Source organism: Narcine bancroftii, chromosome 6, assembly GCF_036971445.1.
Source record: "Narcine bancroftii isolate sNarBan1 chromosome 6, sNarBan1.hap1, whole genome shotgun sequence".
Classification (NCBI taxonomy): domain Eukaryota; kingdom Metazoa; phylum Chordata; class Chondrichthyes; order Torpediniformes; family Narcinidae; genus Narcine; species Narcine bancroftii.
In genome coordinates, this window is record NC_091474.1 from 31,152,157 (window position 1) to 31,170,969 (window position 18,813).

The 18,813-nt window shown below is 40.9% G+C and overlaps 1 long non-coding RNA gene across 4 annotated transcripts in view; it reads right to left on the reverse strand.

Annotated features, from left to right (window-relative positions):
* LOC138735926 (uncharacterized) overlaps positions 1-18,813 on the reverse strand; it is a 196,388-nt gene that overhangs the window by 102,853 nt on the left and 74,722 nt on the right. For 2 of the 4 annotated variants that reach the window (XR_011340003.1, XR_011339999.1), the window contains exon 2: positions 16,150-16,222. The exons of 1 other annotated variant lie outside the window; for it this stretch is intronic. This is a non-coding gene — a long non-coding RNA (uncharacterized lncRNA). Of the gene's footprint in view, positions 1-16,149; positions 16,223-16,834; positions 16,909-18,813 lie in introns of those variants that run through there. One more of the 4 variants, XR_011340000.1, reaches the window with a different exon arrangement.

Here is an 18,813-nt window from a genome sequence, read left to right on the forward strand (position 1 = left end):
GGTCTCAGACATGACCCTCTTCCAATAGACAACTGCACTCAGGGGCAGATCCCAGACTAATTTGGTGAATTGAGTTTACCAACCTCATTGCATTCTGAAGTTGAAACGCAGCGTCGCTGTTCATTAGAAAAAAATACCTTGGCCTTCACCAGACAAAACCTTTTACATATCAGGCAAGGTCATTTTTTAATTTTTTTTTAATGCACCTGGTATAAAAAAAAGTTCCTCAAAACCTTTTGAATTACGAATGATAAACTTTGGGAAGGGAAAAATCAGAGGAAAAGAAATTATTTTTCTTTATTTGTTTTCAATGAATGTACATCATCCCAGTTCTCTACACTAGGTGGCAGTTTATTTCAAATAGGAACCCTCACTGAAGGCCTGCATTTGTATTCCCAGCTTGTGAAAACTGTTCTGATGGATGAGATTTCCCTTGGTGTAGATAGCACAGGAAATTACATAACTGACATCATTTCCTCAATGGAAACACTGTCGTACATAAGGCTAGACTGTCCCTTATTGTATCTAATATTTATGTCTTTTGCTAGGTAATCAATGACATTAAACCTTCATTATTTGATAAATCCACTTATTAAAAATATTTGTAGAGCTTCTTAAAGAATGAATTGCACAACCACAAGAACATTTCACAGCTATCCTCAGGCAGGAAACACTTTTGACTACTAAAGGTTGAAAGTTCCTTCCTTTGCTAGAGTCAGCAAAGGTAGAAAATCTGATAATAGAATGAAACCATCAACCTATTTTTATCTATACTGTTTAATGCTGGGAAAGAAGCCACGATACCAAACAATGATGAAACCTGCCACTATCACAGATATAACAAGCATATTAAGTGGGACAACAGGATCACACACAAATGATGCCTAGTGTGAAGCACAAAAGTCTGTAGTCATGTGACTATGGTAAAAACACAAAAATGTTAATGGAACCCAGCAGGTCATGCAGCGTCCATAGGTAGTAAAGGTATATAACCAACATGTCAGGCTTGGGCCCCTTCTTCATGGTAGTTTTGTAAAATTAGAAATGCTGGAAAGCTGAAATAAACGGCACAGTAACACAAATTATACAATTGACAGCATCTTAAGAAGAAAGATGGGCTGATGTTCAGGGTCATATCAGGCAGGAGTCCTACATTTGGATGGCTCTGTCAGAGAAATCCAATTGAAAATCGTACCTGACATTTTTTTAAAAGCTCTTACTGATTTTCTCTGCATTAATGGAATTTTATCCTCTCACATTTTCACTTACTAGTTCAGTTTTGGGGGCATTATTTGTAAAAATGCTGTGTGCAGAGATTTTCTTTAATCCTCCCTTAATTTACTTCTTCATATCAGTTTTTTAATCCAGGAAATAGAAAAAAAATGACACGATCAAGACGGAAATAGCTGATCTAAGATATTCCAATAAGAGAAGTGAGAATTACTTGCCTGAGTTCACTAAAATAAAGCATCTTTTCGATTTTAATCTTGACACAATATTGGCAGAAAGCATTTTTTCTCTGTGAAACTTTTTCTTCCACATAATATTCTTATATATTCTGCTGTTTCAGCAACAAACTGTCCAAATTCTGCTGATGAATGTTTATAGAAAGATCAATGTATATGCTGCCATTGACTGCATTTACTACATTCATTCAGGTAAGGATTGAAATTAATGCTTGGAAGAAAAATAATAATGTAACTCACAATAACGTAACATTGTAAGCCAATGCGCATGTAAATATCAGGAAGGTATTAGTAAGGGGCTACACAGGTAACCCTACAGTTTACGATAGAACTTGTGTCTCTCCTGCAATATAGTTGGGCATTTGCATTCCACTTTTTTTGTGATGAATGCAATATAAAAGATCTGATGCACAGACCATAAAAAATTAGCACCGGTAGATACGGCATTTTCTTACACCATATCTTTCTCCTATGTTTTTAGAACATAGAAACTGCTATTTGGCTGATTGCCTTCATAGCAGCTTTCAGAGAATCACGTCAGTCCCATCCCCCACTTAATTCCCTTTAACCAATTCACATGTCCATCAACTCCCCTCTGTTTCAACTGCCACCCACCCATATTAGGGGTAATTTACAGTAACCAATTAGCCTTCCACCTGAATCAACGTTAGGTCAATCTTTAAATAGCATCACACACTATCTAGCATCCCTTTGACAAGAGGAGGACAGAACACCATTTGGTAAAGGGGCAGTTATTAGGATTAAGAAATCCTGACTTATTTCCTCTTTCTGAAAACTATCAGATAACTTCGATATGCAAATCAAGCAGTGAAGAGAATATTGCAAAATATGTGCAACTCTGCTTTCACGTTTTTCCAGAATTGAGAAATCTAACCATTGCCTTCTGAAAGATTCTACTATAAATTTCACTCAAAAAGGTTTGATTTCCATTGGAAGGAATGGTCCACAGGAATTTGCAAACCTTCACTGTAGCACTCAGCAGTCAACTATTTTTTCCTGTTGAAGGTAGCAATTTTCAGCCACTTACTGCCAAATCCCTGTCAATAAAATAAGGTCCAAACCAAGTTGAGCTTCCTGAATGCACTATAAGAAGGTGCTGTTGGCACAGATAGATATTATATCCATTTGGTACATCCACACCCTGTATCCATACACAATATTTAGGAGCAGAGAATAGAGGAACATTAACATATGGGCAATTATTTGCAGTGGGAACTCTTGACATTTCCTCTTTCCTAACACAGACATGGCCTCTATTGTATTTCCATAACCCTTCTCCATCAGACATAGTTTAACTAAAGAACTTCTCAGCATTTTCATTTAGCCACTAGTCAGAGTTATATTGTACTCCACCGGGAACAACTTGGGTCCAATTGTATCTAATTAGGGAGTTTGAGTTTATTGTCGTGCATTTAAGTGCAATGTACATATTCTCCATTAACAATGGCGTGAAGCAAGGCTGTGTTCTCGCACCAACCCTCTTTTCAATATTCTTCAGCATGATGCTGAACCAAGCCATGAAAGACCTCAACAATGAAGACGCTGTTTACATCCGGTACCGCACGGATGGCAGTCTCTTCAATCTGAGGCGCCTGCAAGCTCACACCAAGACACAGGAGAAACTTGTCCGTGAACTACTCTTTGCAGACGATGCTGCTTTAGTTGCCCATTCAGAGCCAGCTCTTCAGCGCTTGACGTCCTGTTTTGCGGAAACTGCCAAAATGTTTGGCCTGGAAGTCAGCCTGAAGAAAACTGAGGTCCTCCATCAGCCAGCTCCCCACCATGACTACCAGGCCCCCCACATCTCCATCGGGCACACAAAACTCAAAATGGTCAACCAGTTTACCTATCTCGGCTGCACCACTTTATCAGATGCAAGGATCGAGAACGAGATAGACAACAGACTCGCCAAGGCAAATAGCGCCTTTGGAAGACTACACAAAATAGTCTGGAAAAACAACCAACTGAAAAACCTCACAAAGATAAGCGTATACAGAGCCGTTGTCATACCCACACTCCTGTTCGGCTCCGAATCATGGGTCCTCTACCGGCATCACCTACGGCTCCTAGAACGCTTCCACCAGCGTTGTCTCCGCTCCATCCTCAACATTCATTGGAGCGCTTTCATCCCTAATGTCGAAGTACTCGAGATGGCAGAGGTCGACAGCATCGAATCCACGCTGCTGAAGATCAAACTGCGCTGGGTGGGTCACGTCTCCAGAATGGAGGACCATCGCCTTCCCAAGATCGTGTTATATGGCGATCTCTCCACTGGCCACCGTGACAGAGGTGCACCAAAGAAAAGGTACAAGGACTGCCTAAAGAAATCTCTTGGTGCCTGCCACATTGACCACTGCCAGTGGGCTGATATCGCCTCAAACCGTGCATCTTAGCGCCTCACAGTTCGGCGGGCAGCAACCTCCTTTGAAGAAGACCGCAGAGCCCACCTCACTGACAAAAGGCAAAGGAGGAAAAACCCAACACCCAACCCCAACCAACCAATTTTCCCCTACAACCGCTACAACCGTGTCTGCCTGTCCCGCATCGGACTTGTCCGCCACAAACGAGCCTGCAGCTGACGTGGACATTTATCCCCTCCATAAATCTTCGTCCGCGAAGCCAAGCCAAATAAAAAAAAACATATGCCCAAAATTCTTGAAAGCTGTGGCCAAAGCAAAATATAAGACACACCAGCTAGGATCGTACATGTGCCAATATGGAAAGAGATCATAAATATAAAAGATAGATGATAAACAGTTACAGTTAGAGCACGAAAAAAAGTTTGAATAGTTTAGACATTTCTTTTCATGGTCCTTGAATAGCTTATCTTCCTGGATAGTGGTTCTTGAATCTAGATGCGCTGGGCTTCAGGCTTCTATATGGTAGCAGCAAGGAGAGGTTGTGACCAGGGTGATGGAGATCATTTGTAATGACTGTCTTCATAAAACAAAGCCTCACGGGAATGTTTTCAGTGGCTGGGAGGTCGGAACCTGTGATGGACCTGGCCATGTTTGCTACTTTCTGCAGACTTCTACTTTCCTGTGGACTCAAATGACCAAACGAAGCCATCAAGCAAACAGTCAGTGTACTTTCCATAGTACACCTGTACATCCAATTGTCAGATGTAGACTTAGAAATAATTAATACACATGTAGGAGGCTCGTCAGATGAATTAAATAAACTTACAAGTATTTTATATTTTGCCCTCTTTTTACTCCTTTTATGTGTGATGAGAGAGGTAGGACTAATGGCCGTTATCAAAACAAATACATAATGTGTGGGATGGATGACAGGTTGATGGTCTTTTCTGTCATTTATTTTTGCACACAGAAGAATTTGCATTGGTGTAGCATATCTAATGTAGAAAAGTGCTTTGCAACACTTCAAAGGGAATTATTTAGGGAAAATATAGGCACAGGGTAAAGGGTGACTTTAGTGATAGAAAACCTGATCAGATTGTCAAATCTGAAGGTCAGCTGGAAAGGAAGATAGGGAGTTGAAAATGCAGAGGGGATTTAGAATCCGTTTAAGAACTTTGCAAGGTATAGAACTGACCTGAAAGGCAAACATATAGTCTTTGGTTGTGAATGCTGAATAAGGCCCAAAGTGAGGATAACTGAGCTGATGACTGGCATGTAATGTGCCATTTCCTTCTGCAAACATTGGAGAATATTTTTTACTTTTATAAAGCCTCTACAATGTCAAAGCAATTTAGTGGAAAGATTTTCCTTTCATTTTGCACAGAAAGCATATTATTGAACCATTTTTAATATTTGTTGTTAATTGTAAAGTGATGTTGAAAAAACTATTATAAAAAAACCTTGACCAAAAAATCTTCATTTGTTATTTAATAGATAGATGTCTCTTCTTTTTTATGAATGAATTCATCATAAATAATGAACAGAAAAAAATGCAAGTCTTGTTTCAGGTATAATCCAACCAAGGCTTTTTGGCACAAAAGCACAAAGGCTATTGTCTGATCTGAGACAACTGAGGGTAGTAAGATATACACCAGAGGACATGGATTAAGGGTGAAAGGGGAAAAGTTTAGGTGGAACAAAAGGGGGGACTTCTCCACACAAAGAGTGGTGGGAGTGCGGAATGAGCTGCCAGCTGAAGTGGTGAATGCGGGCTCAGTTTTAACATTTAAGAAGAATTTGGTCAGGTACAAGGATGGGAGCGGGATGGAGGGCTATGGACTGGGTATGGGTCAGTAGAAGAGACTAGGTAGAAAAATGGTTTGGCACAGACTAAAAGGGCTGAAGGGGCCTGCTTCTGTGCAGTAATGTTTTATGGTTCTAAATTGGAAAATAGAGGGTGCAAATACTTGCTATTGTGAGAAACAGAAGTACCTTCACAGAAATTGCTCAAGACAAAAATTGAGAACAAAGAACATTTATTTTACAACAATGCAAAGTTGGGTGCTGTCATGATAATGAATATGTATGAGATGTACCGGAAGTCACTTGGCATGAGAGAGAGATAAGAACACAAGCAAGAGAACAAAGGGAACGGGAGAATAAAGACACTCAGAAATTTACCTGATAAAACTTGTGTTTAATGTTTTATTAACTTCACATTTCGGGCCACAAATGTGACATTGGCGACGAGGATGAAAGAAGCTTGAAGAAAATTAAAGACTAAACAAGATTACAGAGGATTACGGACAACTTCAAGGTGATAAGAATTTTCTCTGTGACTCAGTACTTTTGGGGCTGGAATATTTCCTCATGGCTGGTGCAGACTTTCTAACACATAGTGGAATTGCTCATTTTGACCCAACGGGTGATGCAAGCACTGTAAGTGTGAAGTGTAAGGCATGGCTGGAAGAATTTGAATCCTACGCCGACAGTCGTGGCCTATTTCTACATACCGATACAGTTGAACAAAAAGCGCAGAGAAGGGCGTTACTTCTTTTCACTGCTGGAGCTGCAGTTCGGGAAACATTTAAGACACTTTTGAATACTGGAAGAAAGGATGAGTACCGGAAAGCGGTAGATGCATTAAATGCACACTATGTAGTAACACCGAATGCTACATTTCAACGCCATTTGTTTCGGAGAACGAGTCAAGAAGATGGCCAGACAATTGCTCAGTACGTGACAAGACTACGCCAGCTAGCTGTTGGATGCAATTACATGCCAGCTGATTTGGACAACCAATTATTGGATCAAGTCGTACAGCACTGCAGATCAGATAAACTCAGAAGACGTCTACTGGAAAGAGGGAGTGAGTTGGAACTCACCGATGCTATAGCTATTGCTGCTGCATTAGAGGCTGTTGAAGGGCAATTTCATACCATGACCCTGAAAGACAACTCAAGCCAGCAAATTAAGAGGCTCTCACATCGCCATAATCAGTCAAGATATACGCCGACACAGGACGTGGAGTGTTATCGATGTGGAAACCGAGGTCACTTTAGAAAAGACCCATATTGCCCGGCCAAAGGCAAAGTTTGCAGAAAGTGTGGAGGTAAGGACCACTTTGCAAAGAAGTGCAAAAGCAAGTCCAATGCAGACCAGAAGAGGAAGAGTACAACTTCTAAAGGCAAAGCCTGGGGGAAAGGAAAGTATCCTGGAAAGAAAGATACCATTCGCCAGATAGACGGTGACGATGATGATACCCAGGAGGAACAGAGTTGTTACCAATTTACGTTGAATGAAGTACGTCATGAGAAGGTCCCAGTGATCATTGGTGGAGTGACAGTGCAGGTCATTGTAGACTCAGGCAGTGACAGTAATGTGATTGATCGACATTTATGGGAGAAGTTGAAAAGGAAAAAGATTATCTGTACCTCAAAGAAGTGTTCCAAGAAACTGTATCCATACACAGCAACAAAGCCATTGCAGACCATTGGATGTTTTACTGCAACTGTTGAAGCTGGAGATAAGTACACCGAAGCAGAGTTTATGGTCATAGAAGAGAGGGGAGAACCATTGCTGAGTAGAAGCACAGCGCAAGACCTGGCAATACTTCATATTGGAGCTTGTGTCAATTCAATTCAGTCATACGAGGATATGAAGCAAGAATTCTCCGCAGTCTTCCAAGGAGTAGGAAAGCTGAAAGGTCGACAATTGAAGCTAGCAGTAGATGAAACGGTCAAACCCAAGGCACAACCAATGCGCCGAACTCCGTTTGGACTTCGTGGGAAAGTCGAAACCAAAATTAAAGAATTGATCGAACAAGACATTATTGAACCGGTGGAACATTCGACACAATGGGTCAGTCCCGTAGTGATTGTGCCCAAACCAAAGGGTGACATAAGACTATGTGTTGACATGAGAATGGCCAATGAAGCTATAATTAGAGAACGACACCCTATACCAACAGTGGAGGAAATACTTCAAGAACTAACTACCAGCAAGGTATTCTCAAAAATTGATCTGAAGTGGAGCTATCATCAATTAGAGCTGGATCCAGGTTCCCGAGATGTAACTACATTTGTGACTCACTGTGGATTGTATCGTTACAAGAGACTATCATTTGGAATTAATGCAGCTTCGGAGATCTACCAGTATGAAATCCATCGAGTGATTCAAGGCATTCCTGGAGTTGCCAACATTTCTGACGACATCATAGTCCATGCACCAACGAAGGAAGAGCATGACAAACGGTTGAGGCGTGTACTATCTAGACTACAGGAGGCAGGCCTTACCATGAATGAAAACAAGTGCCAGTTCGGTGTGTCAGAAATGGACTTCATGGGACACAGACTTACACGGAAAGGACTAAACCCTGCAGAGGCCAAGGTGAAAGCTATTGCAGAGGCACGTGCACCTCAGAACGCAACAGAGGTGAGGAGTTTCCTAGGATTGGTCAATTTTTGTGCAAAGTTCATCCTAATTTCGCTACAGTGGCAGAACCACTAAGGAAACTAACCAGGAAAGGTGTACCATTTCATTTTGGATCTGAGCAGAAGAAAGCGTTCACAGCGCTGAAGCAAAGCCTGACAGATGCAAAAACTCTTGGATATTACGATCCGGCGGCATCAACCAAAGTCATAGCGGATGCCAGCCCGGTTGGTTTAGGAGCCGTGTTGGTCCAGATGCATGATGGAGGACCAAGAATCATTGCCTATGCCAGCAGATCGTTATCAGATGTGGAAAGAAGATACTCTCAGACAGAGAAAGAAGCACTCGGACTTGTATGGGCCTGTGAGAGGTTCCATGCATATTTATACGGCATTGAATTTGAACTCATCACAGATCATAAGCCATTAGAGGTGATCTATGCACCTAGATCCAAACTATGTGCCAGAATAGAGAGATGGGTACTCAGACTACAACCCTACAAATATAAAGTAATCCACATTGCAGGGAAAACAAACATTGCAGATCCGCTGTCCAGATTGGTGAAGGATGGTGGTCCACAATCCAAGTCAGAATTGGGAACAGAAACAGAGAGCTTTGTACGCTTCGTAGCTATTCAGTCAACACCGAAAGCTGTGACTACGAAGGAAGTCGTGAGAGAATCCGAACATGATCCAGAACTCATGGAAGTAAGAGAATGCATACACAGTGGACAATGGGACAAGTGTACTCACAAGGCTTACATTCCCATTAGAGACGAACTTTGTTGCATCGGACAGTGTGTATTAAGAGGTTGCAGATTGGTGATACCGCAAAGATTGAGACCGAAGATCGTATCCTTAGCGCATGAAGGACACCTAGGCATTGTTGGTACCAAGCAAAACCTCAGGACCAAGGTATGGTGGCCAAGTTGTGATAAAGACGCAGAGAAATTTGTTAAAACTTGTCACAGATGTCAAATCACAAGTAGGAGTAATCCGCCAGAACCGATCCGGAGTATGCAACTTCCGACAGGACCATGGATCGACGTAGCTGTTGATTTTCTTGGACCTTTACCGACGGGTGAATCAATTATGGTAGTGATAGATTACTACAGCAGATACTATGAGTACGTGGTGTTGAAGTCCACAACCACTGAAAAAACAATACAAGCATTAGCAGAGATATTCGCAAGATATGGATTACCTGTTACATTATACTCTGACAATGGTCCACAATTCATTTCAGAGACATTTGCGGAATACATGAGGACCACAGGTATCCACCATCATAAAGTAACTCCGAAATGGCCGCAAGCCAATGGAGAAGTAGAGAGACAAAATCAGTCCATTGAAAAACGATTGAGGATTGCACACGCAGAAGGACAAAATTGGCGAGAAGCATTGCTATCTTATGTGGATGTCTATCGAGCAACGCCTCATGCAACCACTGGAAAAAGTCCTGCAGAAGCATTTTTTGGGAGAAAAATCCGCACAAAAATGCCAGAAATAAAGGAAATCCGAGACGACCAGGAGATGAGGGACCACGATGCTGAAAAGAAAGGTGCAGCAAAGCTGTACACAGATTCGAAACGTGGAGCCAAGTACTCAGACATCATGCCAGGAGATAATGTTCTAGTGAGGCATGAAACTGGTGGTAAGCTAGACACACCTTATTACCATCGACCCTATACTGTTGTATCCAGAAGTGGCAGTATGGTGACAGTCAAGTCTCCGACTGGAGTCCTGTATAAGAGAAATGTCTCAGGTGTAAAAAGGTACCAGTCCAGAGATACATCGAGCGAAGAGGTTGAAAGGCCAATACGAGATGCTGAAACTGAGAGACCTGATGATGTTCCAGAGGCAGTTACCAGCACTCCTGATGAAGTGACTAGAGCGCCAGAAACACTCGAAGCGGTGGAGAGCAGTATTTCCGACGCCGAGAGTGAACAACCGAGAAGCGACGACAATATCGCAGGCAGGCCGAAATGAAACCGGAAAGTGCCCAAACGATACGAAGACTTTGTGCCATAGTTTTAATAAGAACTTTGGGACAATATTTAATCTTATATCATAAAGTGCATGTATGAGTGCTGTAGGAAGTAAATTTTATGTAGTTGAGTTATAGTATTACCATTAGTTACGATGTTTGTATGTTTCCGAGGGATATTGGTAAGTGAAGGTAAAGTTTATTTCTGATTAAAGGAGGGATGTCATGATAATGAATATGTATGAGATGTACCAGAAGTCACGTGGTATGAGAGAGAGATAAGAACACAAGCAAGAGAACAAAGGAAACGGGAGAATAAAGGCACTCAGAAGTTTACCTGATAAAACTTGTGTTTAATGTTTTATTAACTTCACATTTCGGGCCACAAATGTGACAGGTGCTTCCCCTTACCCTGGGAATACACACACACACTGGGGCTCACCCAACTTTTATACAGTTTATTTCTGTATAGAAGTACCCTCTCCCTTACATTCTTCTGCCTCCTGGATGAGTTTGGCATTAGGCAATCCTGTCTGCCTACGTGCTGTTTCTGTGAACTTGGAGGACCAGGGGGTATCCTGTCTGTGTCCCATCATGTCATTGTCCTTATTGTCCTTATTCACACCTTCCCAACCCTCAGGGCTTACTAACTCTTATATGCAGAACTTGCTAATTCTGTCTAAGGCTTACTAATTACATATGCGGAACTTGCTAGAAGACCCTTATCTTATTCAGACTAACTTTACTTCCTACATTCTATTATCTACCCTTATCCTATTCTGGCTTTATTCATTACACATATATCCATACTAGCTTTCTTCATCTCTCATATTAGTTTTACTCATCTCTCACACTATCATGGTTCCAGGGTATTGAGATTTTAGTTCCAAGAAGCCTCTTCTCTTTGAAGTGGAAAAGAGGGGGGAAAAAATGAATAAATTCTTTCCATTACCAAAGAGTCAAGGGTAAAGGATACAGACTTATTGACTGAAGATTCAGGGAAACATTTGGAAAAAGGCTTTTTATTCAATATTTTCAGGAATGCATTGCCTGAAAATACAGCTGGCTGTTGACTTAATAATGAGTTTCAGAGAAGAATTTGTTAAATATTTGAGAATAAAAGGTGTGTGTGCATGGCATTGGCAGGATTCCTCTTTAGAGCTATCACAGACCTCATGAGACAAATGCCTTCCTTCTGTGCTGTAACAGTGCAGACAAAGGCAGCAAATTGAGGCACAGAAATCAGGGCAAGGCATCTTGCTAGGGTTCCATAAAACAGCGGTTAATCCACAGTTTGGAAGGGCATGCAGGCAGGGCTGGATTAAGCTAGTGCAGGACCTATAGCTTATGTTTTAAAGGGCCCCTAAATTTTAAAAATATGCATAAATATTAAAACATCTAGTGGTTTAAAAGAGAGAATGAAAAGGGTAAATAGGAAACCAAATGCCAGGGGAAGCTAAATTCAGAGGAGAGATGAACTCAAAGTGATAAATCATTGCAAATATAGACTTGCAGATTTTATGAATGGATACAAACTTACGCAGATGAAGCAGGTTTCAAGGGGAGTCAATGGCCAGGCAAAGTGGAGGGGCGGCAGGGTGAAGGACATAGAGTTTTATGGCTGAACATCTGGTAGTGGGCAACAAAACCCCCAGGAAATGGGCTTGTAAGATGCTCTACAAGTGGCTGGAAACCTGCCTGTACCAGTACCAGTCCCCATCCCTGCAGTACAGGTATTATGCAGACCAGTCCACCTAAATGTTGGGCTTGAATAAAAAGGGAGACAGTCGCCTGATAAACGATGTCTATTTATATCAAGAACCGTAGCTCCGATGCGGATTCCTCCGGTAAGTGAATGAAACGGCCATGGTGTTGCATCAACAGCAAGAAGTTTCTTTAGCTTGATGTTTTAATTCGAAATATCACAACCAGCTTTTAAAAATTAGCTGCTGCATTTTTTTACATGTATTAACAAAGAAACCTTTATCAATGGACTTGAATTGCAGACTTTATGCCAATAAAGAGGATATAAATGGGTAACCCTGATTCAAATAAAATCAAAGAGAACCAAAATGAATGGCTGTGTAGGTTTGAAGGGCCAAATGGCCTTCTCCTACATCTATTTTCTATGTTTCTAGAATTCTGAGCAGCAGTGAGATCCATCTTGGCAATTGGTTTGGAGGTGAAGAAATGGAAGTGTAATTGATCAGGGATCCATCGGGGAAATCGACAGAGGCAGGATTGCCTGATTAATATCACCATTACCACTGGATTTCTCAATGATTTATGATTCAGAGTCCAAAATGAAAAATCAAAATAATGTTCTTTCAAACAATTAAACTAAACAATTTCTCTTTTTCATTCTCACTAAACACTTAAATGATAATCCGAGTGAAGAGTTAACTTGCTGCATATTTGTTGATAGCTAGTTTTAAGTTAAACTGTTAGAATGTACCTGTTGATTCTTTTGCATCTGTACCTTTCCCTTAAATGTTTATTATCCGTTCTTTGAATTAGGGTGATGTAAGCATCTAAAAACAACTGCAGTATTATTAATAGAGCAAGTGCAGTACTATAGTAATAAAGCAAGTAGTGAGCGCGGGGCCCTTGAAAATGTGAGGCCCGTAACATATGCTAGTTTTCCTACTACGTTAATCCAGCACTGGATGCAGGAGGATTGAAATACAAGAGCAAGCACAAGTTTGAAAATAGAATGAGGCAAAACCTGGGCAATTTTACCTCGGAGGAGATACAAGCTGTTTAGGTTTTAGCTAGAGGTGGGGTGGAGGAGGAGGGGGGGAAGCCGAGATATTTAGATGTATACATGTAGCATAGTAACAGGCCTTTGGACCCATGAGCCCATGCCACTCAATTACACCCAACTGACCTACACCCCTCGTACGTTTTTGAAAGATGGGAGGAAATCAGAGCACCTGGAGAAAACCAACGCAAATACAGAGAGAATGAACAAACTTCTTACAGGCAGAAGCGGTTTCAAACCCCAGTCTCTGGTGCTGTAACAACATTCCACTAACCACTACGCAAAGGATGCACCCTAATACTTAATGAGATGTTCGGAAAACTGAGGGGTTGGATAAAGTGAAAAAAGTTAACAGGTCAATAACCAAATGGCAGTGATTTAGCTGGAAGTAGCTAGTAGAAAGAGCCCACCTCACTGACAAAAGACAAAGGAGGAAAAACCCAACACCCAATCCCAACCAACGAATTTTCCCTTGCAACTGCTGCAACCGTGTCTGCCTGTCCCGCATCGGCCTTGTCAGCCACAAACGAGCCTGCAGCTGACGTGGACATTACCCCTCCATAAATCTTCGTCCGCGAAGCCAAGCCAAAGAAGAAAGCTAGTGGAAAGTTAAAAGGCACTTTGTTACACAGGGACTGGTAAAGTTCTGTAACTCTCCAGCTCAGATTTCAATATGCCATAAGTTTGAAACATCTAAACCAGGAGATTAGAATGGGATAAGCCAAGGTAGCTTTTTCTCAGCAAATGAGGACAGGCTAAATGTCCTCCATTGCCATAACTAAAGACAGCGATTGTCTAATTGGTTTTATGATAGAGGCTTGAAAAAGTATTTCAGCTTCTTACTTGGCAGGAAAGATGTGACTCATGAGAACAGAAAAAATACAATGAAAAAGGGAAGGAAAAGTAACACAATAAGACAAACTTGCATTTTGGAATGAAAGTCAAAAAATCTAGATGCTGGAAATCTGAAACAAGAATTCTGGAAAAAGCTCAGCTTTTCTGGTCTAATAGGCTAATAGCTGAATATGACTGAGGTTGTCTGATCTTGGAATCTAAGCAGACTCAGGCCTGGTCAGTACTTGTAGGTTTCTGTGAGGGGCACAGGGCAAAGTGAGGCCTCTCTGTCTGCCTTACAGTAGACAAAAGTTAAAAGAATTTCATCTATGTCACATTCTAAATGCAGCATTACATGACAATAATGGAACCTTTATTTTTATCTTTCATTAGAACTAGAAACAAAAGAAATGCAAATTGGCATCCACCATGAGAGGAGCTGAGGGGGGTGATGGGTCAAACAGAAAGAGTGCCTGATAGATATAGTCAAAATAAATTCATTGGAATTTTAAAGTCCATACCTGCTTTTAAAGAGCTAAAGCATCCCAGATCAACTCATGAGAAGAAATGAGAGAGAAAAAAAAATAGAAAGAGAACCAAAAGCTCTGGCAAAGAGTTCGTTTTGATGGAAAATCTTAAAAGAGAGGGTTGAATGCTTTAGGGAAGGAATGCTGGGATTTAGGAACCAGGAAGAATCAAGATTTATGCTTTCAGCTAAAATGAAAGATATACAGAGATCTAAGAAATCATTATGATTAGAATAAATAAGAGTGGGGAGGACATAAAATCAGACCACCAAAGGATTTGAATAAAAAAGTGAGAATTTTAAAACTCAGCCAGTTTCAGATATGGATTTTATTCAGGGTGAGCAGATGCAGCAGTGATGGGTCTTATTGTGAGTTAGGAAATGGATAGCAGAGCTCCTGAAGAGTATGGATCCAAGCAGAGCAGGCGATGGGAGCCCAGACATCGACAAGTTATAAATGTGATGCCTAGCAATATGGTTCAAGGCTTTGTCAGAGAGGCTCTGGAGTGAGGTGATATTGTAGAGGTGGGATAAGAGATCTTCATGATGGAATTGGATATGTGGTCAGAAGGCAATCTCAAAATTAAATATGACATCAAGAATGCCAGCATCAGAGAGGAGCAGCAATTATCAAGGATCCACACCACCCAGCTGGCATCAGGAAGGTGGTATAGGTGCAACCAGACTCGTACCACCAGGTTCAAAAACAGCTGCTCCCCTTCCACCATCAGATTCCTCAACAGCAAAGTCAATCAGGGACTCATTTAAGGACTCTTACTTTTGTACCTCATTTATTTTTTTTATTCTCTATGTTTTGCACAGTCAGTTTGTTTATTTCTTTATCTGTTTACATTTCTTTATTTGTTTACACGTGAACATTGTGTACAGTTTTTTTTTGCATTACCAATAATTGGTAATTCTATTTCACCCCAGGAAAAATAATTTCAGAGTTGTATGTAATGTCATGTCTGACAATAAATCTGAAATCTAAATCTAAGATTGCAAACTACCTCATTTAGGTTCAGAATCTTGCCAGAGAAAAAAAAGAACTGTAGTGGCTAGGAATGGATTCTGTGCAGGGGACTGAAGACAATGACTTCAGACTTCTCAGCATTATATTGTAGAAGATGTCAGATCAGTCTCTGACAGGTTGTCTGACAAGTTGCAGAATAAAGGGACTTAATTGAGAAAGGATGTACTTACTGGCTTGGGAGGCAGTGTAAAGAAAGATTTGATTCTGAAAATAAAGGAGTTAGCTAATGAGGAAAGATTGAGTAGCCTGGGATTATTCTCATCGGAGTTTAGAAGGATGAGGAAGATTTTACAGAAAGATACAAAATCATGAAAGAAATAGATAAGATTGAATCAGGGAGATTGTACCTTGACGAAGGGCTCAGGTACAAAATATTGGTGATATATCTTTACCTCCTATGGAAGCTGCGAGACTGGTGAATTTCCTCCAGCATCTTTGGTGTTTTTAGTATAATCACAGCATCTGCAGACATCTGTGTTTCACTCCCTTCTATCAGAGTAGTGAATTTGTAGAATTCTCTGCCCATTGAAGCAGTAGAGACACACTCATTAAGTGCATTTAAGACACAACTAACATATTTTTAAAAGTGAGGGAATTAAGGAAATAGGCGAGTCTGAATAGTGAAGCTGAGTCCATGTCAATCAGCCATGATCTTATTGAATGGCGGAGCAGGCTTGATGGGCCATATAGCCCCCTATAATGCACAGTCATTGCAAAGTTACAATGCTTACCATCAATTTATTTTCAACTTGTTTTCCGTTAAATCTCTTGAACTTTGCAGGATGACTTACTTTTGAGAAATTTCTGTCAAACAAATTGAGAAAATAAAGACCCATACATTTAACTAATTTACTGTCATGGCTGTTCAAATCAAAACATATAATGCAGCCTTTTAGTGATTTAAAAACTTCCTTTCTGACATAATTACTGATATTCATTAAATCACTTCTCAAAATCATGGTTGTACTTCCTGTTGAGAGGCTTTGGGGGAAATTGCCACCAAATGAGTCAATCTCTTAACTGAAAACACAAAGAAAGAAAAAATTCCCATTGTTTTCTGAGCTGGACTTGCACTCTAGCAATTTGACCACATGGCCATTACAAGGGTGAGCCTTGATATTCAGTGCTACTCTTGGCTGAAATTCTCAGGAGATGTGGGAAGAACATGCAGGAGTATATACTGCAAGTCCCATGCAGTATTTTATTACTGACTGCACCCAACTTTCTTTCTGTGTACAATTACTTCACGTTTCACATTTTCTCAGGTTTCGGTTTTATCTGCTCAGAATCACAGTTTGTCTGTACAATGTCATGTGCTAAGAACAAGAAGTTCATGTTTATTTTACTTACACCTGAATAATAACAATGCTAATGTTTCAGTGAATTAAAAGAAAAAAGTAGTTTCAAGAAGTTTACCATAAACTGGTGCCAATTCTTCTGAAGGGCTTTTGTAGAGTTTAGAGTTCCTTTCAACTGAATGATATGTTCACTTTTCAGAAAAGGAATGAAAGAAATATCATTGTCATGCTGGCTGCAAACAAGACCAAAAATGGCTTCAAGTAATTGACAACTTAAAGCATTTACTAACCTGAATGACTTCAAAGGATACATAAAGAATCCTTTGAGTTTCATGTACTCAATTTACCGGCAAGTTAATAACTTCAAGGCCCATAGTTACACGATTGAGGAAAGTTGATTTTGCTGAGGATCTTATTTACGTGCTTGTTTGTTTCTCGCTGGGAATTGCGAGAGCGGGACTTGGAAAGAGAAGAGTATTCATCAAAATGTATGGGGAAAGGTAGGTGCTTGATTACATTTCTCCATTGGCTAATTAGCTGTAGCCAATAAAGAAAAGGAAAGCTGAAGTAGAACAACCACTGTGGCAGTGGCAATTTTGAGACACTGGTGAGCAGAGATGGTGCAGAAGTTGAGGTAAGGACAACCCTGTCAAGGAACAAAAGAATTAAAAAAGGAGACACAGGTAAGAACAGATTTTTTTTGGAAACTTTTTCTTTCTATTGCTTGGACAGTGGGAATGGCAGCCAAGGCTGTGACATGCTCCTCTTGCAGAATGTGCATAGTCAGGGAAGGGCAACAGTGTCCCCGATGACTTCATCTATGAAAAGTGAACCCAACTGCAACTACTTACAAACTGTGTCAGGGAATTGGAACTCGAGTTGGATGAACTCTGGATCATTTGGGAGGCTGAAGGGGAGAGAGACAGGAGAAGGCAGGAAGAAGGTCAGAAAAGGGAAAGGGAACAGGCAAGAAGTGTAAGGTACTCCTGTGGCTGTTTCACTGCAATAACATGTATATTATTTTGGATACTGTTGAGGGGAACAACCTACCAGCGACAAGTCATAGCAGTGAGTTCTCTGGCACAGAATCTGTGGCTAAGCAAGTGAGTGAGGTGAAGAGGTAAGCTGATGTGATAGGATTTAATAATGAGGGGAGCAGATAAGAGTTTCTATGGCATAGATTGAGAATCCTGGATGGTATGTTGCCTTCAGAGGCCAGGGTATCTCAAATTGAGTTCACGACATTGAATAGTCAGATGTTGGTGGGGGAGAGTGTTGGGCTAATGTGAGCTCAGTGCCTCAAAAGGCTGGATAAGACCATCTTCCTCAGAGTGGCCTAAACCTGAAGATCAGTGGATACAAGAACTTATTCAGGTACATCAACCACCTGTGTTTCAGTACGATTACTACATCTCTGTTGATATAATCTATTGTAAACACCCTTGTTACCATGTGAGTGCTGCTTGTAGGTGCAGCTATCTTCTTTGCAATACCCAAGGAATGGCCTTGGGTTACCCCATTTCCCCAAGTAATTCCACTTGATGTGAAGGAGCAGTTAGAGCTGGAAGAACTTGAGGGAAAAATAGAAGGAGCAGAGGGCATGATGAGGTAATGAAGACAATCACAATGACATCTTCTCAGAGACTGGGGCTGCCAGAGCTGAAGAGATTAGATTGATATAGGGACATATACCATATCCCAGCTAGCTGGAGTCTGAGAGTAGACATGGGGAATCTGGTGCAAAGGTTCATCAGAGGATCGGTGAAAACACCCTTGCTGACCAAAGGACTCTAGATGTTTACGGAACAAGGCCAGTTCAGACATATAAAAATGGGGTTGTCTTTCTTATCGGTTCCTGACCCACCCTGAGATGCCAGTCATTGCCATAATGAAACCTTCATCAGTGGAATATTGATGATGTTGTCAGCACAAAGATTTATCTCCAAGTTGCAGTTCACGCTAAAGACTTTAGAACGTTTTTGAGTAAACTGCATTAACATCTGAAGTCTCTCGATGTCAGCCACAGCTCAATTTAAGTCGCAACAAACTGGTATAATACGTGCTAAGGGACATTATGTAAATAGTGACCGCATACTC